This window comes from Microtus pennsylvanicus, chromosome 19 (genome assembly GCF_037038515.1).
Source record: "Microtus pennsylvanicus isolate mMicPen1 chromosome 19, mMicPen1.hap1, whole genome shotgun sequence".
In the NCBI taxonomy this organism is placed as follows: Eukaryota; Metazoa; Chordata; class Mammalia; order Rodentia; family Cricetidae; genus Microtus; species Microtus pennsylvanicus.
Window position 1 is genome coordinate 1,795,659 of NC_134597.1, and position 26,561 is coordinate 1,822,219.

General features: G+C 36.2%; 1 pseudogene; it reads left to right on the plus strand.

The window, feature by feature from the left end:
- Positions 1–23,504: 23,504 nt before the first annotated feature.
- LOC142838304 (elongation factor 1-alpha 1 pseudogene) lies at positions 23,505–25,123 on the plus strand (annotated as a pseudogene).
- The last annotated feature ends 1,438 nt before the right edge of the window (positions 25,124–26,561 follow it).

Below are 26,561 nucleotides of genomic sequence, written 5' to 3' on the forward strand. Positions count from 1 at the left end.
AGAAACTGCTGTAGGAAGACCTGCAGCTTGTAATTACCCACCTACTGGGGCGTGGCCTCTTATACTATATATGCGGACACCGAACCTGCATCCAACCCTTTTCTCCTTCCCCTTGCTCCTTTTCGCCAATTGCTCGTTCAGATTGTTTGGATTCCATCTCCATCCACTGTTCAAGCAGAGAATCCTGATTTGTGAGTTTACTCCTAAACAAATATCTATCTCTCAGTTCTGAGCTAGGATAGGATTTCTTTTAAGCGTCCATTAAGAAGTAATTCTAGAAGACAAAGTCCTCACTCCCAACAAAGCTTGCCCTCAGGATTAGGGACATCATTTAGGAGCTGATTATAATTGATAAAGGGTTGGGGGAGAATTTTATAGGCTTAGGGATCTCTTTGGAAAAAAAAAGGAAAATTGGAGGGGCTAATAGATTGGTGTGAGCTTACTCACAATAATAATAATAGTGAGTAATAGAGTGAATACTTGTGAGTTATTATTTATAGACAATTACATTGGTATAGATTCTTGTATATTGATACAAGTTAAATTATACTGTATATTATTTGCATGCATGCTTCTACCACTGTTTAAAACATTTTTTATACATTGATATATATTTACCATATTGCAGTGTACATTTCTACCTCTGATCAAGATACTTCCTCAAACACATTTCCCTATATAATTGTCAACATTTAAAAAAACTGTAACATATTTTGTGTGTAAACAATAATCCTGTTAAGCTTATCTTCTTCCTGTTCACCAGGACTACAATGGAATCTTCTTCCTGTTCACCAGGACTACAATGGAAAATGGACATTATTTTGGAATTACAGTGTGAGAATATTAAAATTGAGTCCTATGGAGATTTAGGACTCCTTTATGAGGCTTTCTTTCCTGGCAAATCACTAGATATTCCTAAGGAATTGAGTATTTCTTCACTAAAAGAAGAGGAAAAACACTAGGAATCTTGGGAATATTTTTGTCCTTGTCTGTTTAGTTTAGTTGTTTGTGACCCAACCCAAGGGTCGAAGCTTTCATTAGCAATGTTTTACTTTAGCATAAAAGCTTTGGAAGTGTTAAAATTATTAATACAAGAACAGAAAACTTGCAATGGTATCATAAGTTAATGTGATTAATTCACATGGCTATTGAAAATAAATGTGTTAAAGATTCACTGAAACATTTCTGATTTGCAATTATTCCCAGTTCTTGAGTTGAGGATTTAGACTTCCCATTTTCTTTCTCTTTGAATTGTATCTAGGCTAGGAATTAAGTAGTCTTACTATCTGTCAGTCTGAAAATGCTACTGTCATACTTGCTATATTCTAGAGATACTAAATTTTCTAATAGCTTGTTTTTATTTTAATTCTACCCCTTGCCTTTAGTGATGATAACTCTTTGTTATGCCACTGCATGATGCATATTGTTAATGCCCCTTCATTTTTCCTTAATGATATAATTATTAACTTACCCAATACATAAGCAATTCCATCCAGTTCTTCTCATTTCAGTGTTTAAATTAGTTCTTTTGATAATTTTATATACTGTGTTTTGATCATATTCGCCTCCATCCCTCAACTCCTAGATCCACCCCTTCAATATCCAACCATCTTTGTGTCTTCTTTTCCATTGTGTATATCCATCAAGTCCAGTTTGTACTGTCTATGTATTTTTGGATGGGTCTGAAGCATGATTGACTTACAGGGATTGATTTTCCCTCTCCCACCAGCTAATAGTATCAATACCACCTTGACTAGCGGTGTGACTTTGAGTCCTCTCACCTCTTCATAGTGAGATTTGGTCTGGTTTGAGTTTGCACAAGTATTCTGTACACTATTACAACTGTGTGAATATACATTTGCAGTTGTTCTCTTGTGTCTACGAGATACCATTTCCTTGTAGTTTTCTGTAAGGAGAGACTGCTCTTTCATTCCTGGCTGCTCAGACCTGAATAATCACACAGAAACTGTATTAATTACAACATTGCTTGTCCTGTTAGCTCAGGGTTTTTATTGGCTAGCACTTACATTTTTAAATTAACCCATTTCTATGATTATGTGTGTCACCATGAAACCACATGTGTCGTCATGTGGCCTATTGGTAAGGTTCCAGGGAATCTTTCTCCTTTGGCAGATACACGGCATTTCCCTGACTTTGCCTACTTTCTCACTATATCACTGTTTGGATTTCCTGCCTGGCTTTATGTCTACTAAGACATTGGCTGAAATATATTCTTTAATAACCAATGGTAATAAAATATACTCATAGCACACAGAGGGGAATCCCACATCATCTCCCCTTTTCTGTCTAAATAAAAAGGAGGGTTTTGACTTTAACATAGCAAAATTACACATAAAAAAAACAGGTATCAAGCAAGAATCATAGTTATAATATTTATATCTACTGTATCTTTTATCATAACTAAGGAAAACTATAATTATAACTATCTATTATTCAACTCCAGCAAAGATCCCAGAAGGATATATTACCTAAGTAAACAAGAAGTACATTGTAAGCAACTTTCAAAACTTTAGAATTGACAGAAACTTCTTGTTGCCTGGACAGTCACCCAAAGTTCTTCTATAATGTTGGGATATCCATCTTCAGCCTATAGGCCCATAGTTTCAAGCAGACTTTTCCATGAATCAGGAAATTTGAAAAGCTCTTTCACCTGTATTGGCAGTTTGTCAGTTTCTATTGGGTCCTATAGGATGTCTCGCAGTTTCTTCTGTTAAACAGGAACCCTGAAAGACCATCTTGTCTTTTGGAATGTTTAGCAGTCACTTTTTGTGGTTCCTGCATGTCCAGCTTATACCGAATACCATTAAGAAGTCCAGGCAAGTGAAGTTTCTTGCCCAAATGACTAACAAACTCCACAAGGAGCCACTTTGATGTCCTTCATCCTCTTGAAGTAGATTGGTGCTAGTAAGGAGCAGATGTGTCTGGCTGTCAAGAAAAGTCCTAATTTCTTAATATTATTTCTTAATGACAATTTAAATGTCATATTCTGTTAATCTTTGAATGGTTTGAATAATACCTGCTCATCTGAAACATATCTCTGTACATCTAGAAAACCTAACTAACCTGACTGCAAGCTTGACTATTATAGATGACTATTTTATTTATTTTTAAAGTTTTTATTTAAAAATTTACTTTTACTTTACATACCAACCTCAGTTCCCCCTTCCTCCATTCTCCCACATCCTCACCTCCTCTTTTCACACCCCTCATCCACTCCTCAGAGGAATTAAGGCCTTCCTTGGGGAGGTGGTCTGGCATACCAACTTGAGGCAGTACCATACCCCTCCCCCCATATCAAGACTGAGCAAGGTATCCCATTGTAGAGAATAGGCATCAAAAATCTGTTTACCTGGGATAGTTCCTGATGCCACTGAAATTGACTATTTATTAACTTGTATTTTTAATTATACACTAAGTTTTTAAATGAGTTGCACAAACACAATACCTTAATCAAGAGTAGAAATATACATATAACAAAATTGACCTTAAATTTGTATCAACAAATGAATACCAATGCAAAGTATTCATCTCTATAGCATATCACGTCTTTAAAGGTAAACAAACATTTATAAAAAAAATCATTCAGAGAATTTGGACATTGTTTTCTAGACTACTTCCTGCTAATTAGGTGTGCTGCTAATTGGGTCTTTCATGGGGCATCCTATGTGCTAGGTCTATTTCAACCAGCAGTCCTGAAGCTGTTGTGGATGTTAAACTATTTGGGCCATTGCTTCGGTGGGTCTTGCTTGATCAAACCATATTAATGGGTAAGGAATCCATAGCTTTCTATCCTCTCTGGAAACAAAAGCAGATCATCTCTTCTAAAGCAATATATCCTTAGACCCAGATTTTGAAGTCAAGATACTTTTAAAAGATATATGTTGGTTTAACTTAACAGCCCCCAGAAACAAATGTCTCTCTGCAGGCAAAAAATTCAAAGATAATAAACATTATTCAGGCTCCCTGTGGATTTTCCATCTTCACATGGCTTATTTTTCTTTACTCCATTAATCTATGACTGTATGTATGCTTTTATATTACTGTCTCTTTAAAGACTTTGATTTTTAAAACTAATTTTTTGTAACTGTCTATACTTTTTCTTCTCCTTCTCAAGCCTACAGTTTTAAAACATACTATAACCCATTCACAGGTTTATATTTGTCTGAAGCTGTCTTTATTATGTATCTGAAGTCCTTTTCTCTCAAGGAACATTTTAAATTGGTAAGCAGGGTAATAACAGTGGCCCTGGATGCTGGCTCCACTTCTCTGAGCCTTTTAATATGACAGAAGTACCTTTACCACCAGCACTGGTACAGCTAGGCAGCTGCGTTTATCACCTCAACTCTGGAAAGGAGCCTGCAGCACATAAGCCCTTTTTTATCTGAGTGAAAGATAAACCTGTCATGCAGCACTGTGCAGCCTGGAAATGTTTCCGAGTATGGAAGCGGGAATCTCCCATGCTTTTCTGCCTGTCCACACCTAGCACCTCTGCCTGGACAAGCAGCTAAATTGGGTGCTCTTAGCTACTTTCCTTATAACCCCGAGTGGGCACATAAGAACCCAGACCCAAAGTGGGTGGTAGGCCATGCATGTTAGCGCCGGTCATTTGGGTGCCATTCAGTAGGCTTCTTTAATAACCAATAGCAATAATACATATTCATGGTATAAAGAGGGGGGGTCCCACATCAGTTATCCTCTGCCTCTGACACTTCTCATTCCGCTCCCTCTTCCGCAATGATCCCTAAGCATAGGAAGGAGGGAATGTGATACATACGCTCCATTCAAGACTTGACATTCTGCTGTCTCTTATTCTCTGCACCATGATGGATTGTGGGTCTCAGTGTTAATAAACATTTACTGATGCTGGAAGCTTCTATGATGAGGGTTGAGGCATGCATTCATCTTTAGATATAAGGGAGGGTCATTAGGATTTAATTTAATGCTATCATCATCCAACAACAACAGAATAGTAGTATGTATTTCAGTTGGGTATTTACCCTACTCACAAGTTCCTTGTCTGATAATAGTGTCAAGTATGAGTTTTATCTTGTGGAGTAAGACTTCAATTTGAAAGCGGTTACTCTCATGGTGTCCATGTGACTATTGCAACTTCATAAAAGGCCAGTGTTTTACTAGTCTTCACAGGATTCACATGTAGATATCACTTTTATCCTTCAAATAACATGTATAGCCCCTTTCAGCCAGTAGGGATAGCTTTCATGTCAGTCACACATCTGTTTTAAGATCAGTTTTTAGGAAAACTGCTGCTGCCTACTGTCAAATTTTTGTTCAAGACAGGGTTTCTCTGGATGTCCCGGAACTCACTCTTTAGAGCAGGCTGGCCTAAAATTCACAGAAATCCACCTGCCTCTGCCCTCTGAGTGATGGGATTAAAGGTGTGTGCCACCATGCCCAGCAATGCTGCTGTCAATTCTTTATCAATCAGGAATACTAAGTGAAAATGAGATGAAGACTTCAGATATAGTCACAGGACATGGGCAAGGTTAAATGAATTAGCAAAACAGACAGTGACCAGGATTTAGCGAAGTGTAAAACAAACAGTGACCAGAGTTTAGTGAAGTTGGTACTTGTTGGGGAAATCTGCCTTCTGAAAGCAGTGATTTTAGTTAATACTGACAATCCTTGGGTAAGTAGAGGAGATGGAGCTAGGAGAAATAAACGTCTCAATCTCTTTCCTTCCTTCTCCATCTAATCCCTTTCTGGGAAATTCATGGGAAGCTAATTGTGTGATGATGAAGACCACTGAGAAGAATATTTCAGAGGGTGAGGTTATATGTAGATGGGTAAAACATAGATCAGGCTATGCATGGGTAAAACATAGATAAGTAAGAAAAATAGTGTCAGTGATAGATCTACATGACCAAGACACCAAAGAAGCTCTTTGAGGAAAAATATCATCTTTTTTTTTTCAGTCCTACCCCTTGCACAGTAACATCGTGATGTCAGATAACTGGCTATATGGTACCCACTGGCCTATGTTAATTCAGAATCTCACCATTTCCATTCACAGAGCATTTATGACCAACTTTATCTCCTACATTCTCATCCTTCAAAGAAGAACTTCTGTAGTAAGTTTTAAGTAAAGGTTGCTCAGTGATCTCATTGAATAAAACATCCTTAGGCTCTCCAAGGTGTGTGGTTAGGCATAATTAAGCAAGTCTCTGTGATAAAAACCCTTCAAACTTTCTGACTCTGTGAAAATTTACTTCTACTTTCTGTGTCTAAAGGATTTCTGGCCTTTAAACTCCATTTAGGATATCTATTCTCCATGTTCCAGTTTTAGTCAACCAAATGAGAAAACAGAGAATTATGCAATGAATCTAATACCTCAGGTTATAACCCCTCTATAATAAGTTTATTCAGTGAAGATTTGTTTTCTTCACTGGGACTGCTGTTCCCATGAACTGGCCAATATAAATTAGCCAAGGCTTGCATATTTATTTGCAAGAAGATCTTGTCAAAATTTCACCGACATAGATACTTACTAACGAATACAAAATTCCTCATGCTTCATCCATCCTTGCATTGATTGCAATTTAAAATTAGAGTCAGCCCTGGTTCTGTTCCTTAGGACACAGTGCTCACATGACTTTTTTTAAAAGAAGCTTTTTCAGCATTCATTACTAATGCTTAACTTGTCTGCACAAAATTGTACATTCACACTTTCAAGCCGCAGTGATTATTGAGTTCTCTTTAGAGTCTCTGTGGCATGTTACACCATCTTCGGAACAAAAGCAAAGCACCACTTGAGTTCCCCATGGTAAGAAAATCAATTAACAGCTAAGACAAAACCGGCAAACCTCTAATATGTCAAAGTAGATGCTCTGCTCCTATTTTGTTCCATTAAAACTTATTCTTAAGCCAGGTGTGATGAAATATACTTGTAAATCTAGCACTAAGGAGGTGAAAGCAAGAGCATCAAGAGTTCAGGTTTAGGCTATGCAGCATGTTCAAGGCCTGCCCGGGCAATAGGAGACCCTGCCTTAAGCAATATAAAGTTATTTGGCATTTTGATTTCTAGGTAATTAGTTCTGAACCTTTCCAGTTCTGTCCTCCTCAGAACTATAAAGAATAATAGAGGAAAGGGTAACAGAAAGAAGCCAGTCCGCTGACTAGACATGTACTTCTTAGAGTTATATAACAGAACCAGGGTTCAACTGTGAGCCAGCCAGAGAAAACACAAGTCATCACCTAAAATGTAAGCAAAAGTGAAAGCGTATTAGATCTGGACCAGCATGGTTATGAAGTGGGTTCTGCTTATCTCTTTCCACATAGCTCTCCAATTTCAGTCATATGAGAAGCAATAGAGAAGAAGCATATATCCCTAACGGGTCAAGTGGATGAAAGAAAATAATCAACAACTCTTGCCTTAGACTTTTGCCCTTGAGCGAGAAACTAACTTTCCTATTGTTAGTCATTGAAAGTTAGGGTTTCTGTTTCTGAATAGCTTAGATTTTTTCCTAAATAACACTAGCAAAGCAATAAAATCTTACACGCTAACTAAATTTTCAGGAAATCTAAGTAAAGAACCAAAATTTTGAGTTCCAAGATATTTATGCATTAAACAAAGAAAACATCCTATGGGAAGTTGTGAAAATATTACAGTGATGGAAGAGGAAGTGTTGGGGCTAGGAATTTCCATACATCTCTCGAAAATGTTCTCTACTGGAAAACAGAGCTCTCTCTGAGACCTGCTGTTCTTGACTGAATAAGGCAGCAGCTGGTAGAGGAAAAAACATAAAAGAGGAAGTAGATGAGAGGCAGAATTGAGAAAATCTTAAAATCTAAGTGTGGTGATATTTGTAAAAGAATCCATAAACAAGCCAAAAGCTAAGAAGTCTTCTCTAATAAGGCAGGTTGCAAGGATCAGAACAAAAGGAGCTATGTGAGATTGGTGTATCTTGTGATCTGGGGTAAAGTGATATGGAGAAAATTTGTAAGCCATAGGTTTGGTAAAGAATTCACATTGTTCCCATGTCCCCTTTCTTAACAACTCTTGCTCTAGTTGGAAGAATTTATTTAGATGAATGTGTAAAATGTTGATTTGGTTATTCTATACCTAAGGACACAAAAGAAGAAGGATAAGACTGAATGTAACATGTTGAAAAAAAAACTTACCATAAAATGTTAACAATTGTATCCCATGAAAATATAAAGTATTCCTTTGATATCAAGACCAAAAATGCTGTGTCATCTCTAGCAAATTTTTCTTTAAAAAATCAAGTTATACAAATTGAAATTTAAAGTTAATTAAAAAATACTATATTCATTGATTTACTTATTTTTATTGTAAATATGTGTGAAAGAAGGTATACATGCCATAGCACATGTGTGGAAGACTTGTGCAAGTCATTGCTGTCTTTGAACCATGATGGTTCTGGTGACTGAACTCAGGACTTCAAGCTTGGTGTCATGTTCCTATACATATCTGAGACATGCTTCCAGTCCTGATTTTAATTTTTGATTAATACAAAGTAACAATAAATTTATGGGATATAAGTATATATTGTAGAATCAAAAATTAAGGTAATTATCATATCTACTTCTTAAAAATGTATAATTTCTTTATAGTAGGAATAAAAATTCAAAATTCTTTCTTTTAACTATTTTGAGACACAACATTTAGTGATTTATCATTACCCCCTGAACAACAGAACACCATAACTATTCCAGTCTTCCAACAGTATTTCTGCCCTTATTGACCAGTTTCTCCCCATTGTCTCTTTCCACTTTCCTCCACTATCTGGGGCAACCACAGGTATACTAATTTCTTCTACAGCATTTACTTCTTTAGATTAGGTATATGACTGAGACTGAGATTTTTTGACTTTTTGTGCCTGACTTGTTTCACTTAATATAATAATAAACTTCAGGTTTATTCATTATCAATATCAATATTTTACTCACATGCCATTGCATATATGTGCATGAGAACAAACACACACATGCACATACACACACATACACACATACACACACACACACACTGCATTTCTCCATTAGTAAGTATGAATTTGATTGATTTTAAATCATGTTTATTGTGAACAGTGCTGAGGAGGGTATCTTTTCCAATCATGTGTTGCAAAAGAGACATAGCTAAACAGTTTTAAATTATTGAAAATGAAAAGATAGGCAAAGAATACCATGAAAAGTTGGAACGAAACTATCCTATGTCTTCTCATGAAGAATTTCTTGAAGATACAGCAATACAGTGAGAGAGCCAGGAATGAGCCTCGAGCTGGTCTGCTTTATTGTCCTTTTCACTGGTATTCTATTCTGTAGAGAACACAGTCTCAGGCAAGAGCTCTAGTGCTCTGAGCAAAGAAAAGAATTAGGAAAACTTTGCTGAAATTTCTCAGAGGATCCAAGCAAGATAGCAAATTCAGGAAAAAGAGCAGAATAATAAATGACTTGGGAAAAGTATAATTTTACTAATATTTCTGTAGCTATATATAAACTGGGGCCAGTTCCTATATTACTAAAAGAGAATATAATCTGCACTAGTATCAGCTAGATAATTAGAGAATGTCTATTGAGATGACTTTATATGGACTGGATAATTGTGCTAAGATTCTGCACTCCAAGAACATATTGTTGAATTAAAAGTTACTGTCTCAGAGCATTGCCACACAGGACAGAGTAGGTTAAGACATGCAGTATGGTGAGAAAGCGGTGTATGCAGTTAAATACATTTCTTCTGATATTTTAAGAAGAACCTTATCAAACTTGATGAAAAATTAAAATATCAAATTTTGATTGGGTTCCGATAAAAAATTAAAAATATCCGTAGCAAAATGAAATGGAAGTCTAAAATAACAGCAGAAAGAAACTTGTATGAAAACAAAAGAATAAGGACCATCAATAATTTTCTGATCCATAAAAAGCAAAAGGAATGACAGCAACACATGATTTTTTTTTTTCAGAACTTTAAAGACTTGGCAAAGAATTACAGCCATCCAAGAGGACACAAAATACAGATGAGTCCCTTCCAAAGCAATACACTTTTAAGCATCTTAGTTCATTCTATTTATGCCTTCAACTATTCAATGTTGCAGTAGCCATCGAAGCCAACAGCCCAAACCATTGTGAAAATGGCTCCCTATGAATCACGGAAGAGGTATAAGAATACCGAATGTTTTCCCCACAGTCCCAATTCCAGATGATTATTCTCGCCGATGCTTCTGGTGATTCAGTAGACTAGGCCATTTTCAACCCTGTCATCACGTGTTTCGGTGCGAAGTTTGCCAGAGTGCTAACAACTTCTTATGTGGAGCTACTTGCCAAATAATTGCATAGACAATGTTAATCCTGACAGTCTGGAGCAGTGGAAAAATGCTGGAGAAATACTGGGATAATTAAAAAAGCATAGAAGAAGAATCTGGAGATAAGGCCTATAAATACTATGGAAGGAAACCATGTATTCCAGGGATTCTAGTCAGGAATATGTATTCATAAAACTGTGTTCGTGCTTATTAAAGTACTGATAAATCTTATCATATATTAGATTTATTCCAATGTTCTGTACAAAGAGGAAATAAAGGCTAAAACAGAGTTATTGATGGGTTAGCTGAATGTTCAAAGTATGCCTGAACACACACACACACATGCACATGTGCAGCCATGCACAGAGAAAGAGGGGGGAGGGAGGGAGGGACGGAAAGAGAGAGAGAGAGAGAGAGAGAGAGAGAGAGAGAGAGAGAGAGAGAGAGAAAGAGAGAGAGAGAGAGAGAGAGAGAGAGAGGTGGGGGAGGGAGACAGGTAGAGAGAGAATTCAATAAGAAACTCTCAAAAAATCCTTTCAGGTATTCAAGAAAAATTCTGTTGAATCTTTAGTTGAGTTTAAGAAGGAAACTAGAGTAGCCACACATGACAAACAACACAACCTTTTCAGAATATTTTAGAAGTATCACATGAACAACTAATAATAATTAACAACAATATTAATAGATTTGATGTGTCCATAGAAAGAGGGCTATTTGACTTTCATGGTTGCTATAGTAAGTATTTTAAATGTCCAACTGAAAAATTTTGAACCATTAAAATTAATAAGAAACAAAGGTCCATGTACAAAACAAAGAAAAAGTAGTCAAAAGAAACATAGGAGCTATCTTTGAGGATGTCTGGATGTTATCCTTACTAGCCAAAGAATTTAAATACACCATTTAAATTATGTTCCAATAATTAAATGAAAGCATGGCAAAGTACTAAAGGAAAGTCTAAATAAACCAACAAAGAGGAAACATATTAACACTGAAAACCATGCTAAAGTTGAAGTCAACAGGAAATGAAAATATTGCTAGACTAGAGGAGTGCAATGTGCACCTGATCATGATGGAGAAAGAGCAGCTGAGCAAGAAAATGGTTAATTGAGACAATCAGCTTTGAGGAACAGAACTGAAAAATGAAGTAGTCACAGAGTTTCAGATTTGAACAATTCTAAGCAAAGAGTGTTAGATGAAGCTATGAGGTCAATTTGTGAGAAACTTTTTGAAATGGTAGACTTGTTTTCTATGGTCCAAGGTTTAAGTAGTGTGCGTGTGTGTGCATATGGGTGTGTGTGTGTGTGCATGTGCGTGTGTTTGTGTGTGTGTGTGTTCCTGGTTTGCAGAGCTCACCTGTGTGTAGCACAGAATTTGGGGAAATAATTACAATTAGGATGAACATTAATTAGCATGATAGAGAGGAGTCATGGCTTACTCAAATATGTTTTCAAGCTGCATATAGCTGAGACAAATGAAAACTGGAATGGGGGATGCTGCAATATGAATAATGACAGATCAGCCTGTATAATCTAAACTTTTAGAAACTAAAGAAAATCACTGGCTAAATTGTTTTGGGGGACTAAATAATGATTAGAACATTATCACTAGCATTCAGTTTGAGAGGCCCAGTGTCACTCTAATGTATATAAGAAGGAAGCTCTTTTGCCTCTGTACCAAGTAAGCAAGATGCATATAAGCTCACAGAGATGGGAGCAACAAGCAAAGGGCCTCTGTGGGTCTGCACCAGCTCCTCTGAATGTATACTACAGCTCTTACCTTAGTGGTTTTATGGGACTCCTGACTGTGAGAACAAGTGGGTCTCTGACACCTGTGCCTGCTCTCGGGACTCTTTTCCTCCCACAGGGTTTCCGAGTTTAACTTTGATATGATAGCTTTTGATTCATCTTATTATATTTTATTCTATCATGTTTCGTTGTTGTCTTATAGAGGTCTGTGTTTTGGTTTGTTTGTTTGTTTCTAATGAGAGACAGAAAAGGAGTAGATTTGTGGGGGAGGAGAGACAGAGGAATAGAGGGAGGAAAAACTATCATCAGTATATGTTGTGTGAGAAGAGAATATATTTTCAATATAAGGAAAAAAGTAGGAATGACTTCTGCATCATAGTCCACCACAGACTAATGTGACATATATGCTTTAGCATTTGGGTTGTATTTCTTTTAGTCTAGAAATTATTTAACTCTAATGTTGGACACACATCAGCATTAGCCATCCAAGTTGAAATTTTTTTCTCAGCTTTTACAATTTTCATAAATATCAGCTAATCAATAAACTAGGTAAAGAAGATTAAGTTTTGCTGCTGGAAACACACCATAGAAAACATTGCTAAAATACTGCTAAATATAAATGCCCCAGAAATAATAATTTTATTTCAATGTGTCACAAAAATTATATTTTAAAACACTGAAGGTATATAAAAACACAGAAGAAATAATATCATCTTGTTATTATAGTTTTAGATAACTCAAGGCATCAAAATTATGTGTTTAGAGAATTTTCATTATAACTTTGAAGCTGTTCTGACATGTGGATTATAATAGTATCAGTCCATCACAGATTCAGAATTTTTTATCTACTACTTCCTGTAAAATGAGCTACCTGTATGGGCAAAATGACGTTAATAACATAGGATTGCTTCCAAGTGCAAAGGCACCTAGGAAGGTTACTTACCAACTTTGCACTGTGATCCTGAGGCGGCGATAGGCTTGATGTTGTGAGGCCTTCCTGACACGCTCTCCGCCTACCACAGGATGCACAGAGCGGTGATGGCTGTCATTTCACTCTGCCTTCTTCTAACCCTCACACTTCTCTTACGTGCAATGTGCATCTGTATAAGAAAATTCTATTCCTGCTGCCCGAGAGAATGTGTTATTTCTATAGAGTAAAGAAAATAATTTATTTGTGGAAGAAGCATTGCGAAAGTCTAATATTTTTTAAAGATATTAAATATGTAAGGGCAAACTTACCTTTAATGCTTAATCGTATTGAGTAATAATATCTTTCATAATTTCATTTTCAGGGAAGCATTAGGAAGAAAATGAATTTGAGTGGCTTAAAAAAGAGGATGTAATCAGGCATGTTCTAAACTCCGCTTTTGAGAAGACTGCATATACAGCTTGAATATGGAGTAAAAGAAGATTTTTGTTGACAGGGATGAGACTGAAGAACTTTTCAAATACTTATTTAGACACACAGACTCACACACACACACACACACACACACACACACACACACACACACACACACAGAGGGGTGAGAAATGCTTATGGTGAAGTCAGGGTCCACCAATAGATTGAGCTGTCTTTTGCCTTTTGTATGCCTCAGACATGAAGAGCAAAGGATTTTTGGAAGCAGCACCTGGGTCTCCCCATCTTGTCTTTAGCCAGTTATTCTTGTAAGGACTTTAGTTGGGATTTATCAGTTAACAAAAGAAATATCCCTTTAGCTTACAAGATTGCAGGAGGTATTTTAAAAGTTATCTTTTAAACACATAGACACACTCCTTCAGTAGTTAACTTACACTCTACAAGGCCCTTTAATCTTCCTTTGGTGACTGGCCATTTGTTGATCAGACTCCAAAGATTTGTAATTCATGATCAAAATAGTATTCTACTTCTTGACTTCTGAACAGAGGAAGCATAGCTTAGGAACTGTGAACTCACGAAGATAAAAATCTGTTATAGAGTAAAAAGAATTAAACAAAGTCTCAGGCGATGGGTTAGTGTTTGAGAGAAGCACAGATATGCCTAATTTTCTCCTCATTGTGTTTCTGGGGTCTAGTGCTATACTTAGAACATAGACTGTATTTGTTAAATGAATTAATGAATATCTAAGTAAAATAAGTGTAGTGTTCCTCTAGGTGATGGCCCCACAATCAAGAGTATGTAGACTGCACAATCAAACTCAGTGGGTTTTAAGGGAAAAAGAAAAGACACAAAGTTGAGTGGGTAGGGAGGTTGAAGTAAACCTGGGAGGATTTGGGGAAACAAACATTATCAAAATGCATTGTATGAAATTCCCATTGTATGAAATAATTTGTAAAATTATTACTTTAGAAAATAAGGGGGAGACAGGGGCGTGAATCTGGAGGAGGGGTTTTGGAAGGAGTCGAGGGAGGGGAAGCTGCATTGGGAGATGCCATATGAGAGAAATATAAATAAATTTACAAAAAAATGAAGTCGTTTTAACAAAAATAAAACAAAATAAATGTTGCATTATATACTATTGGTCATTAACCAGTTCTCTGAAGATATTGATTGCCTAAATATTCAAGTATGGGTTTATTACCACGAGCCCTGGAAATTTTTCATTAAACAAAAGAAGCAATCTGGATACATGTCTATTCATTTTCTTCATTCACATGAAACTATCACTCAGTCCTTGGTATTAGTGCATTCCATTTCTTTTCAATCTCTTTTTAATTGGCTTAATAAAATTTAATTAATTTAACAGAATAATCCTTTGTCAGTTAATTTTACTTTGACAGAAATGAATTGCTACAAAATCCTATAAAACCTACCTAGGTGTTTTATTTTCCAATTAGGCTTATTTTTTCCTTGCAATATACTAATTGACTAAAAGGAACAATTTTCTCTATATTTGGCAAATACTGTGAAGAATATTTCTACTCAGAGAAATCTTGGGGCTTCGTCCTACCTGTACTCAATTTTAAAAATAATTTTAATACAAACTACATTGAGAAAGCACATTTGTTTTTGTCTAGAAGCTTTAGAAACTTAGACTACGAAGACACTGAACAGAGACATTTTGTCCTGATGAGAGCTCTTCCAAAATCTGGAAGAGAAGTAAGCTATAGGTTGAACTCTGTTGCTAGGCAACCCTGAGACCTCAAGTGTACTTGAGGCTTTCCTCAACTCTAAGAAGTAGAGAACTGCACCAATCAATGCAACAATCACGCCATTTCTGTGAAGGAGAATTCTTCTGATGAGAACAAACCCTTTCATAGACATTGGCCACAAGCCTGGTGGGCACCTGTAAGAGGTATAGCATTCGAGTGTAGCCATGGCTTAAATTAATTCTTTTTGCTGAATTATTTTTAGATCAGGAACTTGTAAGCCATTAATTGAGACCATTACTGAACCTGCACACCATGTCAGGAACTACAAATGTAAAGATCTAAAAGAGATTAATAACTAAATAAAATTATTACAAACAAAATTTAAGAACACATCAAAAAGGCCATTCACGATGTTGAAGGTGGCTTCATTCCAAACACACAGGGTTAGTTTAATGTATGTAAATGAGTAAATGTAACTGATTACACAAACGACTTCAAAGACAAAAATAATACTCCTTTGACAAAATCAAGTATCCCTTCCTGGTAAAAGACCCAGAGAGATTAATGATACAGGGATTTCTCAACTTGATATGAGCTATGCATGACAAACTGATAACAATTATCATGCCAAATAGGGAAAAACTTGAAATGCCCCCACTAAAATCAGTAACTTGGAAAGGAGTTCACTCTCTCCACTGTTATTCAATGCTTGAAGACTTAACAAGAGGAATAAGGCAAAAGAAGGAAGAGGAAGACAAACAGGAAAGGAAGGAATCAAAGTATATAATTTGCAAATGATGTGATTCTATACATAAAAGAGACCCTAAGTTGTTTCGCTTTGTGCTGACCAGGACTTTCAACATGAATGTCAAAAGTGGTAAAAAGGAACATGCTTGTCAGATTCCAGATTTCATTTTAAAGATTTTGGTGGATCAATTGTTCATCATTTATCTTATTATCTATCAAGTTTGGGGAGTGAGCCCTCAGTTTCTAGTGTACTAAGAGGTTTTCTTTCTTTCGTCATTAAATGAGGGTTGGTTTTTTTTATCAAATAGTTTCTTGTCATTTATTCATATAAACATGTATTTATCCCTGTAACTTATTAGAATGTGTTACAGTAATTAATATTTAAATTTGAGGCAGCTATTTATAACAAGAATAAATACCATGTGATTATGGTTTATAATTCTTTCTACATGTTTGATTTGATATGTACAATTTTTGTTAATTTGTTTGGCATTCATGTCCATGGCATTTATTGATTTGTTTTTTGTTTCAAAAACATTTCAGTGTTTGCCTGATGTTAGGGTTATACCAACCTCAACAGATGAGCTGAAAAGTATTCCCACAGTTCTAGTCTTCTGGGAGTATTTGCAGAGAAGAATTATAATCTCTTCCCTGCAAGTTTCATATAATTTACCAGTGCTCATATCAAGGCCTAATGCTTCCAGTTGTGGAATGTTGTTTATTATTGATTAAATTTCTTTAACACATATATACCTATTTAGAGTATTTCTCTTTTTTTTTTTTGAGTTTTAGAATATTGACTCTGTTGACTGAGTTTTTTTGTCCTGTCCTGTTCCCGCAGTTGTTAAGTCAAAGAATCATACATTAGTCTACATTCGTTATAAACTGATTGTCCCATTAGCTCAGGCTTCTTATTAATTAATTTTTATAACTTACATTAGCCGTGACTTTTGTTTAAGTTAGGTCTGTGGCTTGGTACCTTTTTTCGCCGAGGCAGTCACATCTTGCTATCTTGCTTTCTCTGAGGCTGGATCACAACTGCAGACTAAACCTTACCTCTTCCCAGAATTCTTGTTGCCCCACCTCTACTTCCTACCTGGTTACTGGTCAATGAGCATTTTATTGAAAATAATACAAGTGACAGGATACACATCATTGTTCCACAGCAAAGAATTGTACCATTTCAGTTGTTACTGAATGTTTGACAAAGTATTATTTATAAACTACCTTTACCATCATCTTAATGTCTACTGTAATCATAATGATGCCTGGTTGGTTCCTGATACTGTAATCTGTGTCATTTTTTATGTAGATACCTTGGCTAGACAATTATTAAATTTATTGATTTTTTTCAAGAATCTAGCTTTTTGTTTATTTTAATTATCTCTATTGATTTTCTATTATCAGTTTAACTGATTTCTGCCCCAAGATTTGTCGGTTATTAATAGTTTAATTACATGTGATAATAATTCTGCATTAATACATTCTACATAGCAGTGAAATTGACATTTTTCAAGTGACTATAATTAATATTGTTGATATGTTTATATAAATAATCATGATACAATCTTCAAATATTTTAATTGTGATAAGCAAAAGAGATTTTTAAATCTCAATGGTTTGTAGATTTACTTTTTTTATTTTTTCTTTTAAGTTTTAAATTGAAATTATTTCTCTCTTCTTTTTCCTCTATTCAAATCCTCTCATGTGGCTGTCTTCTCTCTTTTTCAAATTCTTGGGTTCTTTTTCCATTAATTTTTGTTACATAAATACATATTCCTGAATACATGAGTACAACCTGCTCAGTCTGTATGTTAGTTCATAAATGTTTTCAGGACTGATCGTTTGGTGTTGTGGAAGCAACTGGTGTATTTTTCTCTGGAGCAATTACTCTTGCTTTTCAGCATTCTTAGTGTCCTGTAGATCGTTGTGTAGAGTGAAGGCCTCGTAGACTTCTTCCCTCTCCCACACTATGATGTCTATTATTGGCCTTGTTCAGCTTGAGCAGTTATGTCGGTGAGACTTCATGGATGTGACTTCTGATGTTCCTAAGGGACATAATCTCACATCAAACTCCATCTTCCTCTGGCTTTTGAAATTTTTATTACTTCTTTTTAGTAGTTTAAGGTAAACTATGCATGGTTTTGTCCTTAATTTTAGGATTATTTATTATTCATTATGACATAGTCATACATGTAAAGTATGTTTTGATACCTCTTTACTCTAGGTTTAATTTTCTCTTCTATATCCATTTTTGGTGTGGTATTTGATTGTTGATTTTAGACTTTTTTCTTTTATAATAATCACCAAAAAACTATCAATTTTCCTCTACATGGAGTTTGTATCCTAGAAATGTTGATGTTTTAATTTTCATCTAATCTATTTCTTTGGATACTTAACTTTTTGAACTATGTTTAACTTTGAATTACCTTATTTAATATCAAATATTGGGGTATTTTTCACTTATCTTTTTTTACTTTTAAATTTAATCATGTTTTGATTTTACAGCAGGCATTGTGAGATAGGTAAAATCAAAAGAATGAGGAAAGCAGTAAAAAGTGATCTGAGAAGACAAAAAGAACTGAAATGATGTGGTGATGTTTGCAGAGTGTTATACCCAATAACTTCAGGATTCACTTTCTTTACAACTTCACATGGCCATTTATCAAGCTAGACAATGGTGTAGGTTTTGAAATGAACTTTGATTAACTCAGAAGGAGTACAGTGTTAGGATATATTCTCTGATAGAACTGAGATTAAATTTTATATTAATAGAAATATGTAACTTGAAGAATCTTCAGATACTTTAAAACTAACACATTTTAAGATTATCTATGAGTTATATCTAGAAAAATAGAAAATATTTTAATGATAGTAAGACTATAAGTTATCAACATTTCTGATATACAACTAAAATATCACATGTATCTGCCAAATATACCTTTAAATATTGATACTCAAAACTGTCCAATTTTATACAATACTTATAAGTGCTCATGAATAGAAGAATGAAGTTCAAATAAAAAATTTTATACTAATGCACTTTTTTTTTTGTTTTTGTTTTTCGAGACAGGGTTTCTCTGTGGTTTTGGAGCCTGTCCTGGAACTAGCTCTTGTAGACCAAGCTGGTTTCGAACTCACAGAGATCTGCCTGCCTCTGCCTCCCGAGTGCTGGGATTAAAGGCATGCGCCACCACCGCCCGGCTACTAATGCACTTTTGACTCCCAATCTATTGTCAGGATATGTAATTACATTAGCAACATTTATGAAAATATTTTCATTAAAAGTTTTTAGATGGTCACGACCATACTTTTATCTTTTCCAGGTTTGGAGGTCTTCTGATTCCAATTAAGATGCTGAGAGAACAGCTAGAGATGAAATACAAAATTTAAAACCAAAAATGATTCTGTGAACAAAAAACATGAGAAATCAGTACAGGAAATGTACAAGAAAGTCAACAGCATGGCTGAAAAATTGAGCAAGAGTATGATATTTTTTTTAAAGTAGAGATGCAAAAGATGAGAAGTTAAATGGTTAAATATAAAAAGCATGAGTAAGATATTAGAAATAATAAATGTAAAGTAAAGAATGAATAACAAAAACTGAAGCAAATGAGGAAATATGGCTGTAACTTCTAATAACTCTGGAACCTGATGAGGAAATAAAACTTAAAAAAACTATATGGCAGAAAAAGCTAAAATACAAACTAATGCACAAGAAAACATAGTTAATGAAATAGTAACAGATAACTTCCCAAATGAAGGGGAAAATGTGACCATCCAAGGTATGTAAGTATAATCTCGGATAAGTTCAGTAAAAAACCTCTTCCTGAAACACTATTTCATAAGCTCAGAGTACCTAGCAGAAACAATACCAAGTGCAATAAAATACCAACTGGCAAATGCAGCCTTATAAAAATAATAATAAAAGCCAGGGGAACATAAAAGTATGTATTTTAAGACCTGAGATGAATGCCTACTTGTTGCAGGAGCTCCTTCCGCTCCTTCAGCCAATAGCCTCTGAGATACCAGCCCATTGGGGTGTGCTCTCTCGAGAGACCTTTAAAAAAGCAGCCACTTCACAGAGAAACCCTGTCTCGAAAAACCAAAAAAAAAAAAAAAAAAAAAAAAAAAAAGCAGCCACTTCCCTCTTCTCTCTCTCTTGCTTCTTGCTCGGCTTCCGGTGACTAGACTCCCTGATTGCGCCGAGGGCTGTTGTCTGCGATGGTGATCTGTAAGTTTTCTCCCCTTTAAATAAATAACCATTCTATTAATCATAATTCCAAACTGGTGTGGGATTGTTTGTGACTTACGCCTTCCCATTATAATAACCAAGATTATTATAGTCAACAAGGTTATCTTTTAAAAATGATGAGGAAATAAAGACACTACAAGATAACCACACACACACAAGCAATTCACACACTAAGGCAATACTGCAGAAGACAAAGAAATATTTTTTAATTAATCAATTTTTTAAAATAATCTTTTTCCATTTTGCACACCTTTACCAGTCTCACTTCCTCCCCTCCTCCTTACCCCACTTTCTACCACTCCAGTCCCTATCCACTCCCACAAAGGGTAAGCCTTCTTTTGGGGAGTCAACAAAGACGAGCACATCACTTTGAGGCAGTACCAAGGCTCTCCCCTCTACATTTAAGCTGTGCAAGGTAGCCCTCCAAAATGAATGGGCTCAAAAAAGTCAGTTCCAGCACAGAATGAATTCTGGTCCTGTAGTCTGGGAACTCTGAGGGAGTAAGCCTGATCCAGGTCCTCTGCCATTCTGGGCACACCTGAGCCTATGAACTGTGATCAAGCAGAAGAAAATGACCAAAAAAATAACTTCAAGAGAATGTTTGGCTTTGAAAGAACAGTAAACAACTTCATATGGAAAAGCAAATAACCCAAGATAGCCAAAACAATCCTGTACAATAAAAGAACTTCTGGAGGCATCACAATCCCTGACTTCAAACTCTACACAGAGCTACAGTACTGAAAACAGCCTGATATTGGTCTAGGAATAGACTGGAGGACTGAATCAAAGACCTGGATAAAAATCCACACACCTTTGAACACCTGATTTTTGACAAAGAAGCAAAAAAATGTCAAATGGAAAAAAGAAAGCATATTTAACAAGTGGTGCTAGCATATCTGGATATCAACATGTAGAAGAATGACAATCGATCACCATGCACAAATTCAAGTCCAAATGGATCAAAGACCTCAACATAAAGCCAGCCACACTGAACCTTATAGAAGAGAAAATGAGAAGTGCATTTGAATGCATTGGCACAGAGAACCACTTCCTAAATATAACCCCAGCAGCACAGACACAGAGAAACAATTAATAAATGGGACCTCCTGAAACTGAAAAACTTCTGTAAAGCAAAGAACACAGTCAACAAGACAAAACAGCAGCCTGCAGAATGGGAAAAGATATTCAGTAACTCCACATCAGACAGAGTTCTGATCTCCAAAATATACAAAGAACTCAAGAAATTGGTCATCAAAAGAACACAAAATCCAATAAAAAAAAATGGGGTACAGACGTAAACAGAGAACTCTCAACAGAGGAATCTAAAATGGCTGAAAGATACTTTAGGAAATGTTCAACATCCTTAGTCATCAGAGAAATGCAAAGCAAAACAACTCTGAGATTCCATCTTACACCTGTACGAATAGTCAAGATCAAAAATACTGGTGACAACTTATGCTGGAGAAGTTGTGGGGTAAAGGGAACACTCCTGCATTGCCAGTGGGAATGCAAGCTGGTACAGCCTTTTCGGATGTCAGTGTGGTGATTTCTCAGAAAATTAGGAAACAAGGTTCCTCAAGACCCAGTAATGCCACTTTTGGGTACATACCCAAAGGATGCTCAATCATGGCACAATGATATGTGCTCAGCTATGTTCATAGCAGCATTGTTTGTCAAAGCCAGAACTTGGAAACAACCTAAATGCTCTTTGACTGAAGAATGAATAAAGAAAATGTAGTACATTTACACAACGAAGTGCTACACAGCAGAAAAAAAAACCGACATCTTGAATTTTGCAGGCAAATGGATGGAGCTAGAAAACATCATTTTGTGTAATCCAGACACAGAAAGACAATTATCACATGTACACTTTCACAGGTGATTTTTAAACATAAAGCAAAGAAAACCAGCCTACAAACCACAATCCCAGAGAACTTAGACAACAATGAGGACACTAAAGAGAGACATATATAGATAGATCTAATCTACAAGGGAAGTAGAAAAAGACAAGATCTCCTGAATACATTTGAGCTTGGGACCTTGGGGGAGGGGAGCAGAGAAAAATGTAGAGCTCAATAAAAATCAATAAAAAAAATCTGGTCCCACTGCCAGTGACCACAAAGACTGCCCTAACAATACATCTGTCCCCCATATTCAGTGGGCCTTGTTTGGTCCTATGTAGTTTTTCCCACTGTCTGTCCAGGGTCAGTGAGTTCCTACTAGTTCAGGTCAGCTGGCTCTTTATGTTTCCCCATCATGGTCTTGACCCTTTGCTTATGTTATCACTCTGCCCTCTCTTCGACTTACAGAAATCTTACACATAAATGAAGAAGAAAGATAATCATAAATACAAAAACTCAGGAAAGAATTTAATGAATTAAACAGATTTGAATTATTAAACCAGAAAGCTCCCAAACTGAATAAGAGAAAGAAAAAGAAACACTGAACCTACTTGGGGAAAAAAAAGGAAGTTACAGGACTTCTAAATGTTAATAATCTTAACTCTCTTGTTCAAAAACAGTCTAAATGATTTTATTAAAAGTCAGTATCCAGCTGCTGACTAGAAGAAACTTCACTGACAAAACTGAAAATGAAATGACCTCCAAATTATTAGTAGCCGTTCCAAAACTGAAATTACTCAAAATAGTAATTTCACTAAGTATTAATGAAAAATGATCCATCTGGATACAATGATTTTGTGTGTGTGTGTGTGTGTGTGTGTGTGTGTGTGTGTGTAGTGTGTGTAGTGAGCACTGTGCATCAGTATTGTAAACACTACTGGACAAAAAAATACTAACAGATTCAGATACTTCAACACTTTCATCAGGACCTAGATTGTCCAGAAAAAATATAAGCAAAGGAACTTAAAAGCAAAACTCCATTAAAGATTACATGGATTTCATAATTCCACGGAAATGTACATCTAATAGCAACAGAATGTGCATTCTTCTTAGTAACTCATGGATAATTTCCTAAAATACGCTTTATTTTAGGACATGGAGCAAATTATAGCTGATAGCTCTTCACAGTTGTTGGCTTTTGATAGAGGGATGGGTAGGGACTAAGTTATCATTAAGGGCCTGGCCACTGGGAAACTGACCAATGAGTACAGGGCACTCAAGTTGTACTTGCCGTATTTTGGTGGGGCACAGTGTGGGAGGGTGGACCTGGAAGGAATGGGAATTGAGTGCAATCAGAATTCAATGTGTAAAATTTCCAAAATAAAACCATTATGTTTAAAAAATTCAAAACAATTTATTATCAGATTTTTGTTGAATAAAACAAGGATCCAATATCAAGAGATAGTGTAGACATTTGGAAACTGGATTATAAATGCTTTAATGATTAGAAGGTCATTTAAAAATCTGAGGAGAGTTTTTTTCGCAACGGGTTTGCCGTCAGAACGCAGGTGTTGTGAAAACCACCGCTAATTCAAAGCCAAAATGGGAAAGGAAAAGACTCACATCAACATCGTCGTCATTGGACACGTCGATTCCGGCAAGTCCACTACATCCGGCCACCTGTATCTACAAGTGTGGTGGAATCGACAAACGAACCATCGAGAAGTTTGAGAAGGAGGCTGCCGAGATGGGAAAAGGCTCCTTCAAGTATGCCTGGGTCTTGGACAAACTGAAAGCTGAGCGTGAGCGTGGTATCACTATTGACATCTCCCTGTGGAAGTTTGAGACCAGCAAGTACTATGTTACTATTATTGATGCCCTAGGACACAGAGACTTCATCAAAAACATAATTACAGGCACATCACAGGCTGACTGTGCTGTCCTGATTGTTGCTGCTGGTGTTGGTGAATTCGAAGCTGGTATTTCCAAGAATGGGCAGACCCGTGAGCATGCACTTCTGGCTTACACCCTGGGTGTGAAACAGCTAATTGTTGGTGTTAACAAAATGGATTCCACCGAGCCACCCTACAGCCAGAAGAGATAGGAGGAAATTGTTAAGGAAGTCAGCACCTACATTAAGAAAATTGGCTACAACCCTGACACAGTAGCATTTGTGCCAATTTCTGGTTGGAATGGTGACAACATGCTGGAGCCAAGTGCTAATATGCTAATATGTATCCTGCCACCAGCTCGTCCAAATGACAAGCCTCTGCGACTGCCCCTCCAGGATGTCTATAAAATTGTGGGCCGAGTGGAGACCGGTGTTTTAAAACCTGGCATGGTGGTGACCTTTGCTCCAGTCAATGTGACAACAGAAGTAAAGTCTGTTGAAATGCACCATGAAGCTTTGAGTGAAGCTCTTCCTGGGGACAACGTGGGCTTCAATGTGAAGAACGTGTCTGTCAAAGATGTTAGACGTGGCAACGTTGCTGGTGACAGCAAAAATGACCCACCAATGGAAGCTGCTGGCTTCACTGCTCAGGTGATTATCCTGAACCACCCAGGCCCCATTAGTGCTGGCTGTGCTCCTGCACTAGATTGTCACACAGCTCACATAGCATGCAAGTTTGCTGAGCTTACAGAAAAGATTGATCGTCGTTCTGGCAAGAAGCTGGAAGATGGCCTGAAATTCTTGAAGTCTGGTGATGCAGCCATTGTTGATATGGTTCCCGGCAAGCCCATGTGTGTTGAGAGCTTCTCTGACTATCCTCCACTGGGTTGTTTTGCTGTTCGTGACATGAGGCAGACAGTTGCTGTGGGTGTCATCAAAGCTGTGGACAAGAAGGCTGCTGGAGCTGGCAAGGTCACCAAGTCTGCCCAGAAAGCTCAGAAGGCTAAATGAATATTATCCCTAACACCTGCCACCCCAGTCTTAATCAGTGGTGGAAGAACGGTCTCAGAACTGTTTGTCTCAATTGGCCATTTAAGTTTAATAGTAAAAGACTGGTTAATGATAACAATGCATTGTAAAACCTTCAGAAGGAAAGGAGAATGTTTTGTGGACCATTTTTTTTTGTGTGTGTGTGTGGCAGTTTTAAGTTATTAGTTTTCAAAATCAGTACTTTTTAATGGAAACAACTTGACCAAAAATCTGCCACAGAATTTTGAGACCCATTAAAACAAGTTTAATGAGAAAAAAAAATCTGAGGAGATAATTAAAAATATCTAGAATCAAATCAAAATGGAAACACAGTATCAGAACCTTAGTAATACAAGAAAGTTAGTTTTAAAATGAATTAGAACACCCCAGTGATTTCATATAAAAAACTGGTAATGTACCTAAGGGTTGTAGAATGACACAAAAAAAATTAAGGAAAGAAGTATAAGCAGGCAAAACAAAACTCAGAGTAACCAAGTTGGTTATTTGAAAAAATAATGTTAAAAAACCCTTAGCCAAATGAATCGAAAGAAAGAAATGAAAAGATTCGCTCTGGGAAGGGTCCAGGTTGAACAGGGCCACTTCCTAGTATCTTTTGCCAGTGTCTTTGTGGTCGTTATATGGTCTTGCATCGCTGTAGGTTTGTTCTTATGTGGAAGTCATTGTCAATGGGATTTTGCAACACAATTATTGTGAACAGTGCTTTTGTAAGATGCCTTTGGTTTTTTGATATAATGATTTTACATGGAACTACAAAACAAACTCAACAAAAAAGGTAGTTAAATCAATCGAGCAAAAATACTTAGCTAAATATATTATAGTTGGAGGAATTATTATGACACTGGCATAAAAGTATTGCCTGGGGAGGCAACCAGTAGAATGGGAGGAAAATCTTTGCCAGCTATACATCATACAATGGATTAGGAGATACAATGTACAAAACGTGAAAAAAAAAAGATTGTCAAGCAAATGAACAACTGACTTAGAAGTGGGCTGTGCATCTGAGTAGACAGTTCTAAAAAAAAATAAACTCAAATGGCAGTAGTTATTTTAAAAAGTGTTTAACATTCTTAGCCATCGTGGAAATACCGATAAAAGCTGATTCTACCTCATCTCATTGAGAAATATAAACTACATGGGTATATGTCAGGAAAAGCAAATGCTAGCGAGAATACAAACTAGTACAGACACTTCGGAAATGAGCTTGGTGCTTTCTCAACAAACTAAAGATGAATTGCCATATGACTCTGCTGTAACACTTCTGAGCATATCCCCAGTGTTTTCTATAGAGATACTTGCACATTTAAGTTCAATGCTGCTCTATTCACAACATCTAGGGAATTGCATCAATATGTCAGTTAGTTGGCGAATGGATAATGAAAATGTATGCGTACAGCTGTAAAGAAGAATGAAATCATGCAATTTTCAAGCAAATTAATGAGACTGGAAAAAGATAATGAAATCACTTAGGCCCCAAAAGACAAATGCCATATGCTTGCTGTCATATATATTATATATAAATACACATTAGATATGCATATATTATATGTGATAATTTTTAAATAGGTATAAATTTTAGAGGGTGTTGGGGCATGGGAGAGGACATGGGAGGGTTTGAAGGGAGGTAAAAAATGAAAGGAAGTAATTTAATTACATTTA